The 14,229-nt window shown below is 33.6% G+C and overlaps 1 protein-coding gene across 8 annotated transcripts in view; it reads right to left on the reverse strand.

The window, feature by feature from the left end:
• Positions 1–10,729, reverse strand: part of tn (tripartite motif containing protein thin) — a 188,311-nt gene extending 177,582 nt beyond the window's left edge. For 6 of the 8 annotated variants that reach the window (XM_073990666.1, XM_073990661.1, XM_073990648.1 and 3 more), the window contains exon 1: positions 9,782–10,718. The gene's annotated coding sequence lies outside the window, so the exon portion shown is untranslated. Of the gene's footprint in view, positions 1–9,736 lie in introns of all 8 variants that reach the window. The other 2 variants (XM_073990653.1, XM_073990670.1) reach the window with 2 other exon arrangements.
• Between the last annotated feature and the right edge of the window lie 3,500 nt (positions 10,730–14,229).

Consider the following 14,229-nt stretch of genomic DNA (forward strand, 5'->3'; position numbering starts at 1 on the left):
AATTGGTGTTTTTTACAATTATGGATAATGTAAATTTGCAGTTTTTTAGCGCGTACGATGGAAGATATTCTATAAAATGGAGAAGATAGAGGGTATCTTTAAAAATATAAAATATTTGCATTTGTGCGTACTACTAAAAATTAAGTTTACTTTATACATATTTATAAAAAAAAAAACAATTTCCCATACAAATTTACGGTAGTGGATTTTACCACTGTCCGTTTAAACCGACAGCAGATTCGGGAAAAAAGTTTTTTTTTAATGCTTAAAATGAAAATATAACTGAATTCAATAAAAAATCAATTTTCTAAAAAAATAAAAATCCTGGCGCTAAGTGGGTTAAACAATGTACGGCTGCTCCGGCTGAGGTTTGAATCTGGGTCCTCTCAATCAAACAGACAATGTCGGCAAGTCCTTAGCGTTCTAAGCCACTGCCAATGATTCTAGACAAAACTCTAGGTGGACTTAATAGAAAAGGCTTCAAAAATACTTCATATCTGCAAATTTGGAGTAATGTCAAACTCCGTCTTTGTCTTCTAGCCATTCACATCCGATATGCCTGATGAGAACCACCAGCATATTGGTTGGGTGTGTGGGACTTCGCTAGAATTCACTTTTTCAGTACAAACTCCTTACTTCATGTTAGCTCGATTAATTTAATTAACTAAAAGTGTTTTATAAATAATGGCTTTTGGTCTAATAAGACAACAATGAATAAAATAAATATTGTCATTATTCAAAATACCGCCGAAAGGTTTTCTGATGCTGTTTACAATGATCAGTCCCAATAGGCGAAGTCTGTACATAATTAACACGACCTTTAATCGAATGTCAAATTATTAACAAAATGTATGCTTGATTCTGGCATTTCGCTATAAATTGAACTTGGCAAAGCAAGACGACGAATTCATTCATACGAAAATGTAAACGTAATACTTTTAGTACACAGTTTTATGCTAGGTTAAAGGTTATTACAAAAACAAATTAGCTTATACTTATTTTACACGCTGCAGCGCATTTGTAATGCAATATTAAGTAATTTGTTGAGTTACCGTGCTCTTCAGCTATCACCACAAATGTATAGACTTGCCCCGAAAATGTTGCTACTGCAAAAAAATCAAAACAATCCGAGACATGTGCTTTAACTGTACTTGTGTGAGGTTTGGACAAAATCGTTTTCTCCCTTCGAGAGTTATTGTGCGCATCAACCAGCTAGACGGACAACCAGGCTAAATAGACACCGAATTGTATGAAGAGGATTCCATCCAAACATACTTGGGTTTAAAAAATCATTATTTCGATGAGGCACATTTTGAAGGAATCAAAGTTTATATAACTCCGTTGGTCCAAAGGATGAGGGCATAAACATGGTTTATGTTCGTATATCCTTGCCTATGGCTTGAATTCGTACGACACGGTGCGCCCTAAATAAATTTAAATGAAAGGTGCTTACACCTGGGAAGTTTTTGCGGATTCTGAAACTACAATGTTCATAGATGAGAAAAATCAAAAAATGAAAAAAATCGCCGGAGGGATTTTCAAATAAATCACGGCCAAAATTCAAATTTTTAGGGCTTTATTATGTTTTCACGATTTTGCTCAGAAACCGCAAGTTCTATCGAAATGGGATTAGAGCAAGTGTTGTAGCAGTGAAAATTCTCCACAAGATTGACCTTAATGTTATTTTCGTAGGTCTTACCAGATATAGAAGATATCGTCTCCTTACAGAACAATGTCATCAAGGGTGCACCTTAACTAACTTTATGTGAAAACAGCTTACATCTGGGAAGTTTTTGCGGATTCTGAGACAGCAATGTTCATAGATGAGAAAATTCCAAAAACAAGAAAAAATCGCTGGAGGGATTTCGGAATAAATCGCGGTCAAAGTTCACGGCGAACACATCTGAGACTTTTGCTTAACCCTTTGAACCCCGAATTTTTTTCCGTAGAGATAAAAATATTTTTCATATTTATTATGCTTAGTAGTCGCAAAAGTATGTCCTTTATACAAAAAATTCTTATTAGTCCCTTGCGGTTAGGGAGGTACCAAATGTTGCCTGTGGGCAACATCGGGCCATTGTGGTTATAAAAATGAACAAAGTTTGTTTTCATAAGTCTTTGTATTATCGTCATATTTTTCATTATTCATGATTTGGAAAAGCATAATCTGATGCGTTTGGTTAATTCTAGAGGGAAATTGATGAAAATGGAATGGAAAATTGGTATATATTTATCATATATAGTTCACAAATCAGACAATTTTGACGTATATGGTGGTGTTCATATAACCTGAAATGCTCATATTGACAGTTTTCGGAGGGGAAGCGTTTGAAAAATATTTTCTATTTTGTATGCAGACTCTAAACTTGACTTCATCCAATACATAAAATTATCATCATCGATATTTGAACAGATATTCGCTTGATAACATACAAATTCCTAATATGTAATATGTATATTCACGAAAAACTGTGTCAATCTCCTCTTAATTCAAATCCAATCTTCGAATAATAATATAAATACAACATTTTTCACAACCCTGAATATCCCAATTACAATTTGTATTTCATTGAATACCACTAACCAGCATTTTCGACTTCCACTAATGTAACCACTTTATTACCACAATGGCCCAAGGTTGCGCACAGGCAACTTCCAAATTTCAAAAAATTATAACTACTGATTGGAAGAGTTAATTGTATGTTTATTTTTTTATTTTATTAGATCAACATCTCATTCTTCAAAAAATGTTGGCTGCTATTATTCAATTCGTTTGACATTTAACAGCATTTTTTAAAATCACTAAACTATTTCATGTCAAAATTTTTTCTCGACTACTTACACTTAAACAAGCATAATTTCGCCAATTTAGATATTCATTTAAAGGTAAATTCCATTTTTTATTCTTCTGAAATCAACCTACCGACACCCAGTTAGTATATATGTATAAATATTTCAAATGGTGTGGGAAATACGCATACACAAACATGCAAAATTGTCCACAGGCAACATCGGGCCACAAAGGGTTAATAATTCGTGAGATTTATATTATTTCTAAGATATTTGGTATTGAAAAAGGACTATATCCGTCCACGTTTCGATATAGCCCCCATAGAACGGTATCTCCCGATTTTCGATATTTCGAAAGTTTCAGGCATATCATCTCATCAAAATGTTTGAAAATTGGTTTTAGCCTACTTTGCGATTACAAATCTTTCTCCCAGAAATTGTTTAGTAAAGGTTTACGTGTTAATATACATAGAATGGTACCTCCCGACTTTCGGTATTTTAAATGTTTTAGCCACAATATCTCACCAAAATGACTGAAATTTGGTATTTTTGGGGCTGCAAAACTTTCCCCTAGAAATTTGTTACTATAGGTCCACTAGTTTATATAGGTTTTTGGTTTAGTCCCAAATTACTGAAATTTAGTATTTAGTATTCGATATGGGTATAAAATAAGTCAACCGAGAATTGTGGGTAGAGATGCACGTTTTAATATAGGCTTTATAGAAAATGCATTTCGTGTTCTAAGATTTGAATGTACAACGATAAAGTTTTTTAAATGATTGTTTTACTGTAGTCAATGTAATTTCGTATTTTGAATTTAATGGGTAGAAAAGATCCACAAATAAAATGAACACTATAGGTTCACATGAATGAACACATAGGTATCTTTAAGATTGTACCCGCATTATCAAAATGGAATGACTGTAACATAATATTTCGAATTCTGAATGGATAGAGAAAATCGATGTCTCATTGGTGTTAAAACTTGTTTAAAAGTAATTGGTATTCTTCAGTTTGTATATTCTACTTCTCCAAGGAACAAGCCTTGACGTGGCGGAAGTGTTTAGTAATTTTATAAGCGAAAGAAAATTAATTTTTGCATTTTAGTTCAAAAGAACTCGTAGTGAAGGTGTAAAAGGTTGATCTATATATTTTGTTAGTCTTTTTTGGTTAAAAGTTTATATTACTAAAAATGACAAAGATGCGTATGGAGTTTTACAATGACAATTTCAAAATATTTAAATTGGTTATAGCAGTAGCACCTTTTGCACTAACTCTGATATTTGACCATTAATACCAATGTGGGTGGTACAGTAGGCTGTCTATTTGTATGATCAGTAGCGCTATTCTGAAACTAGTTATGGCTAAATGGTACCTTCCGACAATTAAAAATTCATAAAATGGAAAATGGGATGAGCTTAGGGCGCATACGAATAAACATTTACCAAATAAAAATAATATACCAATTGATGCGAAGATCACAAGGAATATAAAGTGATTCGTGCTAGATTCACGGAGTTGCAAATATTTTGGGATGACTAAAATGTGAGTTAGTTGCTTGTTTTACATATTTTATACTTTCAAACTTTATGCTAATTCGTATATACACTTTAATACGAATAGAGATGTATCCCATACCATCTAATATTATGATTTTGAGTCCTACATATATTACATACTAAACCGATTAAGAAAATGTGGAGTAGATTAAACCATGTTCAAATAAAAATTAATTTAGAAGATGGGCGGCTGCACTACAAAATTTAACACACAACTTTATATTTGGAGCACAATAAATATGAACGGAAGTATCAAATTGGGTCCAAACTTTTTCTTCCTATCTGAGTGTAAAAAATTCAGTTGCAAATGTTCAGAGCACATGTATTCAATTTTAAAAAAACATAATCTCTTCCAGGTTCATTTCATCCCCGAATAAAAAATGTGGATTTAATGTACAACTAGAAATAACTATGTATGTTAGACCCCGGATAAAATTTTGGAACATTTCATATTCATAACAATCCAGTCCAGAATTAAAACTCTCTTCAATTTCAAAAGAAGCTTATACTATGGTGCGTATACATATTACAACAGATACTTATAAACGTACATACATATAAAAATATAAGTAATTGAAGAAGAAGAAGCGACATTATTTAGCATTGCTGCGTAAGATTACTGATAAAAATGAGCCAAGAAATTTTTATCTGTCAATAATATTTATTGACAGAATTGTGATGGTATTAACACTTTTCATGTAGTCGTTAGCTTGTTTATATGACAGCATACAAACATACAAGTTCGTACGGATATAATTAGTGATAATATCTCCACTAAAGTGTGGTTGTCTGTCTATATGTATAATTAAAGCCTTCAACATGATTGATTTTCTCCACACATCAAAATAAACTTATGCGACATCTGGCATGGTTCGTTTAACAAATTTGGCGCATTAATTAAAACATCTGAGCATATAAAGGTTAATGCGCCATGTGGTAGCAGCTGTTGATACATACTGTCGCGAACATGCATATATTGATATTTATATACATATATGTAAATATGTGTATATTAGGGCTATAACCAAAAAAATACCACCACATAGCCGTGTAGAGCATGGAAAACTATTATGAAACACGGTGTCAATTTGTCTCTATCGCGAAAAAAGTTTCCGCACCAAATGCATTGAAGTTCTGCAATGCATTTTTTAATTTTATCTGTCATAACAACATATTTGCTTTTTATTAAAATTTTTATTTTTTTGTAATCTAATTTAAAATCATTATCAAAGCGTTCTGGACCAATCTCTTCTCAAATCGCGCCATTTCGGACCACATAAGGATTTTTTGACACTATTGCAATTTTTGGTTTTTCTTTATAAACTCGTGAATTGTATGTTTATATTTTTTTAGCCTATCGGACCAGGGAATATGGGGTCATTTGAAACGAATTCGCGAAAGTTATAGGCTGTTTTTGTTGACCTTGCCTGTGAGAATTGTATTCGTTTTCTACAAAAATACAACACCAGTACCATGTGGGGAATTTTGTCCTAATAATGAAACCGCGTTTCTAAGATCGATTCGATGAAAAAAGTTTCAGCACCGACCGCAATTACTAAAACCCTTTTGGTATTTTTTCTACTTATAATTTTAAATTTGCTTTGTTTGAATAAATATTTATAGACAAAAATACATTTCTCACAGGCAAACTCATTAAAAACGGTCTGTAACTTTCGCGAATTTGTTGCAAATGACACCATATTCTCTTGTCCGACAGGTACAAAAAATATAAACATAAAATTCACGAGTTTATAAAGAAAAACCAAAAATTGCAATAGTGTCAAAAATTCCTAATATGCTCCGAAATGGCGCGATTTGAGATCAAATTGGTCCAGAACGCTTTGATAATGATTTTAAATTAGACTACAAAAAAATAAAAATTTTAATGAAAAACCAATATGTTGTTATAACAGATAAAATTAAAAAATGCATTACAGAACTTCAATGCATTTGGTGCGGAAACTTTTTTCGCGGTAGAGAAAAATTGACACCGTATTTCATAATAGTTTTTCATGCTCTACACGGCTATGTGGTGGTATTTTTGATATTTGCAAAAAAGTGCAAAAAGTTATATCCCTAGTGTATATGCTGCATCGGTGACATGACAAATATTGAGTACAAATATTGCGGCCAATTACCAAATTACCTCCAGCATCAATAATAAAAAATAGAGTGCATTTCATTAGCTATAAAACAAAAAGATTCTTTGATACTTATATCAATTTTAAATTTTGACAGTTTTATTTTCCACTCAGCAGGAAGGCTTCCTGAAATAAGGTATTTCAGGCATTTTTGGGGTTTGTCAGAAATTTGGCGATCAATAAATTTCTCCGAATCTCCATCCTTCAAAGATATAGAGATTACATTTTTCTAAGGCTTTTAATACCAGGTTCAACTTTCTTTCTCCTTTCGAGCGTTTATTGGCTGTCACCATGGTGAGAAACAAGAAATTAGATTGATATTGTTGTTGTAGACGAAAGTATTTGAGGAGCGAATACACATTTTCTTTTGACAGACCAGATCCGCACTTGTCTAAATGACCACGCAAAAGTGCGATCTGAAACAGCACGAAAGCTGAAGGTCAAAAACCTGAAACCAACAGAACAGAATCAATTCAATTGTGTTAAACTATGTCAGCTGCTTGTGAAAGCCTTTCTTGACCATGAAAATTGACCTAAGACGTCCACAGAAATCATTGGTACGATGCTTTCGAAGAGAAAATGCGGGCAGTATAAGACAGAGGCCCAATAATATAATAATACCAGCCGAACTGTTTAATACGGATACAGAGTTCAGACTTAGATATGTAGGTCAAGGAGGTACGAACTTACTTTTAATGAGTTTTGTACGTTGAAACCATATTTCTACACAGAAAGCCTAGATCAGATCAGACTTATTTCCGTTGTATGCAAAAAGCTGTCCAATTTACTGAAAGACATTGAAAGTGTTTTAGAAGTGTCGTTGTATACGCTGATAACTATTGACTACGACAGGCGTTGCGATTATATGCCCACATCCTTAGGATGGTGGTAGATAAAACTGATTAGACAGAAACTCGTTTTATCACAAAATAAAACGAATTAGGCCCAGAAATGTTTGCATATCTTGCATTTTTTTTACATATTTGCATAAAATGAGCATATGCAAGGAGTTGTGGCCTGAATATCCCACCGAAATGGCTGAAATTTGGTATTTAGTCTTCGTTGGGGCTATAAATCTTTCGATCTGAAATTTGTCGGTATAGATAGGTCCACGTCTTCATAGAACAGTACCTCCCAATTTCCAGTATTTTGAATGTTATGGCCTCAATTTCCCATCGAAATGACTGAAATTTGTTGTTAAGTCTTCGATGGGGATATACAATTTTCATCGAGACATTTGTCGGCACAGTTCCACACCTTAATATAGCCCCCATAGAGTGGTAAATCCCGAATTTCAGTGTTTTGAAAGTTGTGGCTTCAATATCCCTCCGAAATGGCTGAAATTTAGTATTAAGTCCCCCTTGGGGGTATAAAACTTTCCACCTGAAATTTGTCAGTATAGGTCCAGCCCTTAATATACGCCCCATAGAATTTTGAAGGTTATGGCTGTGGATATACTTCCTATTTTATTGACTTGTGAAGAGAATTTCAAACAGAAAAATTGTACTCACAAACATTTTTGTACCTATTATTGAAATATTTGTTGCATAAGAAAATTTGTAATGAAAATATTATTTTTTGGATATGCAAAATTTATGCATTGTGTAATTTAATCAAAAGCCAAAAATATGCCCAACCCCAAAATTTGACACGATCGAACCAAAAGTAGGTGGCTCTAAGTCTATCGACCTACCAGTTGTTCGGCCACCAACGTGTGACTACAGCGACAAACTTCGTGTCATCTATAGCGAGAAGGCTCATCAAAGATGTCTCTTGGAACCTGGCTGCATGATATCCAAATCAATTTGGTCTGTGGTCTCTTGTCGTACAACGAACTCCCTCCTCTCATTCGATAAGTTGGAGCATAGTGTGATCTCTAACTTCTAAATGGGATATCAGTTGCATTAAGCTATGTGAAGATGCAGAGGAGATAGGGAATGTCGATTAACTACTTTGTAGGTGCCCCTTGGTGCAAACAAGAAGACACCGAATACTATGCCGATATGAGATAGATACTCTGACCTTCCTAGCTAACATATTCCATTATCCTACTCAACTTTGCCAACCTCTTATCCTGGCTTTGCAAACTTCCATAACTACTAAAAATTTTCCCCTCTATCTACTTCCAGCAAAGCAATCGATCGACGATACTGCTACAATCTGATAATCTACTCCTCATAACCTTTAATCCAACGAGCATAACCATAACCCTCATTATCACCTCCACTTTATGTCCTTCCTGATTTAAAACTCATCGAGCAACAACTCTCAACATTCTATCATCATCTTTACCTGATAATCAGCTTCATCTGTATTTCATCACCATCTTACCCCACCATTATCTGTACATTTTACACCATCTTCACCACCTTTAACTTACACAGAATGAACACAATGGACCAACGGTATCCGAGAGTGCAAACTTTTATTAAATTTTCTCTTAAATTGACCCTTTATGGTTTTCAGTGATAATAAAAAAGAAAAACTCAAACACAGCCCTCCATTCTGCTCTAAAATTATTCAATCATGCACAACAAGCGACGTTGCAGTTTGTAAACTAAAATTTCCCACACGTCCCACAATGGGATAATACACAAATTAAGAATATATATTCACTTTTCCTCAAATTAACTTCATACTCAAACATATTCCCCACTTGTTAATATTTAGTTAAGAACACTTCCCCCTAACTTCGCTGTCGCTGCAATCTGAGGGAGCACGTTATGTGGTACACACATCACACTTTCCCTATAAATAACGAATCACCAAACTATAGATATATTTTTGAATGAGAACAACAACAACATAAACAACAAATACAAAATAGATTTTTTTCATTTCTTATTTTAACCAAATTCACAACAAGAACAAGAAAAACACCATCAAATTGTGTACAGAAGAGAAAAAGTATTTATAAATCCCCAACGAAATGAACAAATGAAAGATGAAAGAATTTCATGGTATTTGTTGTTGTTTTTCTTCTTCTTCTTACTAATAAAACTGCATTTTCAAATCCAATAAATTTCATAAATTACGGTGATGGTGTGTGAAAGTGAGTGTGATTCAGGGGGATGTGAGTTCGAGTATATATAGATTTGTATGTGTGTGGGTATGAGTGAGTGTACGACGTCTTGTGAGTGTTAAGAGCAAGGCGAAATTTATTTTTACATAATCACTTCATAATTAGCTTCAAATATAATTTTTCAAGTAGTCACTTATTTACACGATATTCATGAAAAAATACACAGGTGCACATAAGTATGTGGCCCTCAGGCACAGGAGAAAACTTACTTTGTTTCGCGGCTCAGGGGGAAATCCTTAAATTCCTTGTATTTCGATTTAAGAAGTTTATTGGAATGGAAACGCATTCGAAATGCGTTTCACAACTGCACCTGACGGAAAACTCCAATTGCCTTGGTTTACAATTAGATCCCGCTTCTCAAGACAAATATTGTGTCACTATTCACCAGTATTCGAACACACTTGTAGTAAATCAATAATTACACTCAGAAGAATACAAATTCTGAAGAAAATATTTTATACAGAAGAATGTATATTCTTTTCTTTTTTTCTAATTCGTGAGACACTATTCACTTATTTTTATCTCTTCTTCTTCTTCGATTTATTTTCAGTATTCGAATAACGAACGGACACCTTGTTGTCTACCGTGCACCACACTTCCAACAACTGATTGAGGTGATAACACACGTCGCGTAACTCGAAATTTTCACTCTCGAGCTCCCGATAACACACTGTGTCTTCTCACGTTAATGTCGTCGCTGTCGCCGATGTCACCGTCTCTACATCACAAACATCAAAAAGATGGGAGACCGAGCGATAGAACCGACCCAACGTATTAAAATAAAATTATCGATTTTATTTTTTTGATTTTTGATTGAAAATTCGTAAAATGTTGCGTTTTCTTGCGCTTTAAGTGATTTTCTTCAAACGAGTCTGGCAACTCTTTATAAATTCTTTATATCTCAATTTAGTCTGCTTAGTAGACAATTTGTTGTCTTTCACTTTTCTATTTTCGACGTCCACTCGCAAGCGTCTTTCGAAGAAAAATGAATGGTTTTTCTTAAACTGTTGTTGTATGGACGCTTACGATTCGATCATCGGCGTCGGTGAAAAGCTAACAAGGCATTTCTTTCTGTTGTTATTGTTCTTGGCTGCTGCCGGCACAGATTGGCGTGTGATCTTTCACTTTATTAACACACTCGTCTTCGAAATATGTATGTACAGACATATGCACATACCTATAGAATAAGATAGACATTGGGTGAAAATATATTCAATCCAATTTGGGAATCAATCGAAATCATATCATACTTGTGCATGATGGGTACCACACACTGTGAACAGGTATTTTCGGTTCATCCCAACGTCTGTAGGGATGAATAAGTTCGTATAAGAATTTGACCTACATACATAATTACAATATTAGTACACAGTGTACAATAGAGCTATAACCAAAAAAATACCACCACATAGCCGTGTAGAGCATGGAAAACTATTATGAAATACGGCGTCAATTTTTCTCTATCGCGAAAAAAGTTTCCGCACCAAATGCATTGAAGTTCAGTAATGCATTTTGTAATTTTAGCTGTTATGACAACATATTTGCTTTTAATTAAAATTTTTATTTTTTTGTAGTCTAATTTAAAATCATTATCAAAGCGTTCTGGACCAATTTGTTCTCAAATCACGCCATTTGGAGCATATTAGGAAATTTTGATACTATTGCAATTTTTGCTTTTTCTTTATAAACTCGTGAATTTTATGTTTATATTTTTTGTACCTACCGGACAAAAGAATATGGGGTCATTTGCAACGAAGTCGCGAAAGTTACAGGCTGTTTTTGTTGACTTTGCCTGTGAGAATCGTATATGTTTTTTACGAAAATACAACACCAGTACCACGTGGGGAATTTTGTTCTAATAATGAAAACGCGTTTCTAAGATCGATTCGGTGAAAAAAGTTTCCGCGCCGACTGTAATTACTAAAACCCTTTTGATATTTTTTCTACTTATAATTTTAAATTTGCTTTGTTTGAATAAATATTCATAGAAAAAAATAAATTTCTCACAAGCAAAGTCATTAAAAACTGTCTGTAACTTTCGCGAATTTGTTGCAAATGACACCATATTCTCTTGTCCTATAGGTACAATAAATATAAACATAAAATTCACGAGTTTATAAAGAAAAAACAAAAATTGCAATAGTGTCAAAAATTCCTAAAATGCTCCGAAATGGCGCGATTTGAGAACAAATTGGTCTAGAAAGCTTTGGTAATGATTTTAAATTAGATTACAAAAAAATAAAAAAATTAGTTTAAAGCAAATATGTTGTCATAACAGCTAAAATTAAAAAATGCATTACTGAACTTCAATGCATTTGGTGCGGAAACTTTTTTCGCGATAGAGAAAAAATTACACCTTATTTCATAATAGTTTTTCATGCTCTACACGGCTATGTGGTGGTATTTTTGATATTTGCAAAAAAGTGCAAAAAGTTATATCCCTAGTGTACAACCGCAATATTTATAATTTTGGTGCAAGAGAAGTGAAAACGATCCAATTTCAAATTACTGCCAAATCCGCCAGTACGTTTAAATAGAGGAAAATTTATAGATATTTACATATTTTAATTTTCCATAAGGTCTTTTTCTTAATGTCAACTAAACTAAGTCTGTTGAAAAATTGAAAAATAGTTCGAATCAGCCTGAACAGTAAAATGAGAGGTCCAATTTTGCCAAATTTAAATACATACCAAAGTAGACAAATGAGCTATAAGAAATGTAGGTTAATCCCTTACCCTATAGTCAGAAGCTAAGATATTTTTTGAAAAGGGGAAACGAAGACACCACACACTTCGAAAAACTTAACAAATAAGAACGGCGCACAGTGTTGCCTCGTGGACAAAAATCAAAAATTGTGATGTTAACTTTTACATATGTTCATGATTTTTTTCTTACAGTAAACACATCCCATACAACGAATCTGAAAAAATTTTGTCGATAGGTGCATCCATAATGAAGTTATAGCCCTTGAAATATGAAAAATATTTCCCAGGTAATCTAAAGCGGTAATCATATGAAAATTAGACAATTTTTAAAATAACATTTTCTGAAAAGTTTGTTGATAAAATTAAAAGTTTTGGATGGGGATTTGATGGGTGGGCTATAAATATAAAATTTTAGTACAAAAAGTTGACATCAACTGCACGTGGGCAATGTACCGTTATCAAGAAATCAAAATTTAAATTTGATAAAAAAAAATTAAAATTCTTATTATTTAGTAGAGCAGATCTTTTGATTGCCACCTATTGCCACCTCGGCTCTTGTTTTCCGTTAATTGGACATCTCTTCCAAATAAAAATGTGCAAAAACTTTCTGCCCATCCCTGCAACCTTCTGAGATATATCGGTTCAGATTTTATATAACCCCCATATATATCTTTTCCCGATTTAGCTACAACTTGTTCAATTTTAATCGAACAGCCTTCAAATTTTATTTGCTTTATTTTCTTAGGCCCCTGAATAGATTCACCGATTTTCGTAAAAATCGGTTCAGATTTGGATATAGCCCCCATATATATCTTCCCACGATTTTGCTATAATTCGCTCAATTTTTGATGAATAGCCTCCAAATTTAACATGGGATGTTCCTCAGGCCCCTGTTCAGTTTTACCTTTGACCTAGGTTGATGAATGTGTGCACAAGTACTTATGAGGCAACAGGAATGAAAAAAATCAACTTTGGTCCACATCGGTTCAGGTTTGAACATGGCTTCGATATATAATTTCGCCCAATGTCACTCAAGTACGGATAATTACGTCATATTTTCTTATTTAACAAATATCGTTTCGTGTTTAGTGAAAATATATATGAGAGCTATATCCAAATCTAAACCGATTTTTGTCAAAATCGGTGGAACTGAAAAAGGCCTTAAGAAAACATCCCATGTTAAATTTGAGGGCTATGTTTCAAAAATTGATCGATTTATAGCAAAATCGGTGTAAGATATATATAGAGCCTATATCCTAATCTGTACCGATTTTTGCGAAATCAAATAAAAATCGGTAAAACTGTACAGTGGCCTGAGGAAACATACCATGTTAAATTTGAAGGCTATTCATCAAAAATTGAGGGATTTATAGCAAAATCGGGGAAAGATATATATGGGAGCTATATCCAAATCTGAACCGATTTTTACGAAAATCGGTGAAACTACTCGGGGGCATAAGAAAATATCACATATAAAATTTGAAGGATATTCGATTAAAATTGACCGAGTTATAGCAACATCGGGGAAAGATATATATGGGGACTATATCCAAATCTGATGCGATTTTTGTGAGAATCGGTAGAGCTACTCATGGGCCCAAGAAAATATTACATATTAAATTTGAAGGCTATTCGATCAAAATTGACCGAGTTATAGCAAAATCGGGGAAAGATATATATGGGGACTATATCCAAATCTGAACCGATATGGACCAAAGTTGAAATTTTTCATTCCTATGCCCTTATAAGTACTTGTGCAAAAATTCATCAACCTAGGTCAACTCCTTCTATTTTTGTCCACTTTTGTATGGAAGCGGCAACACTGTGCGGCGTTAAGTTCGGTCAGACCGAAATTGTTATACCCTCCACCACGAGCTGTATTGAAGTAAAATTTAACAATTAGTTTTCTTTCGTTTATGAAGAAGATTAAATACCAAATTTCAGCAAGTTCG

Source organism: Musca autumnalis, unplaced genomic scaffold, assembly GCF_047663935.1.
Source record: "Musca autumnalis isolate F117 unplaced genomic scaffold, ASM4766393v1 scaffold_5, whole genome shotgun sequence".
NCBI lineage: Eukaryota > Metazoa > Arthropoda > Insecta > Diptera > Muscidae > Musca > Musca autumnalis.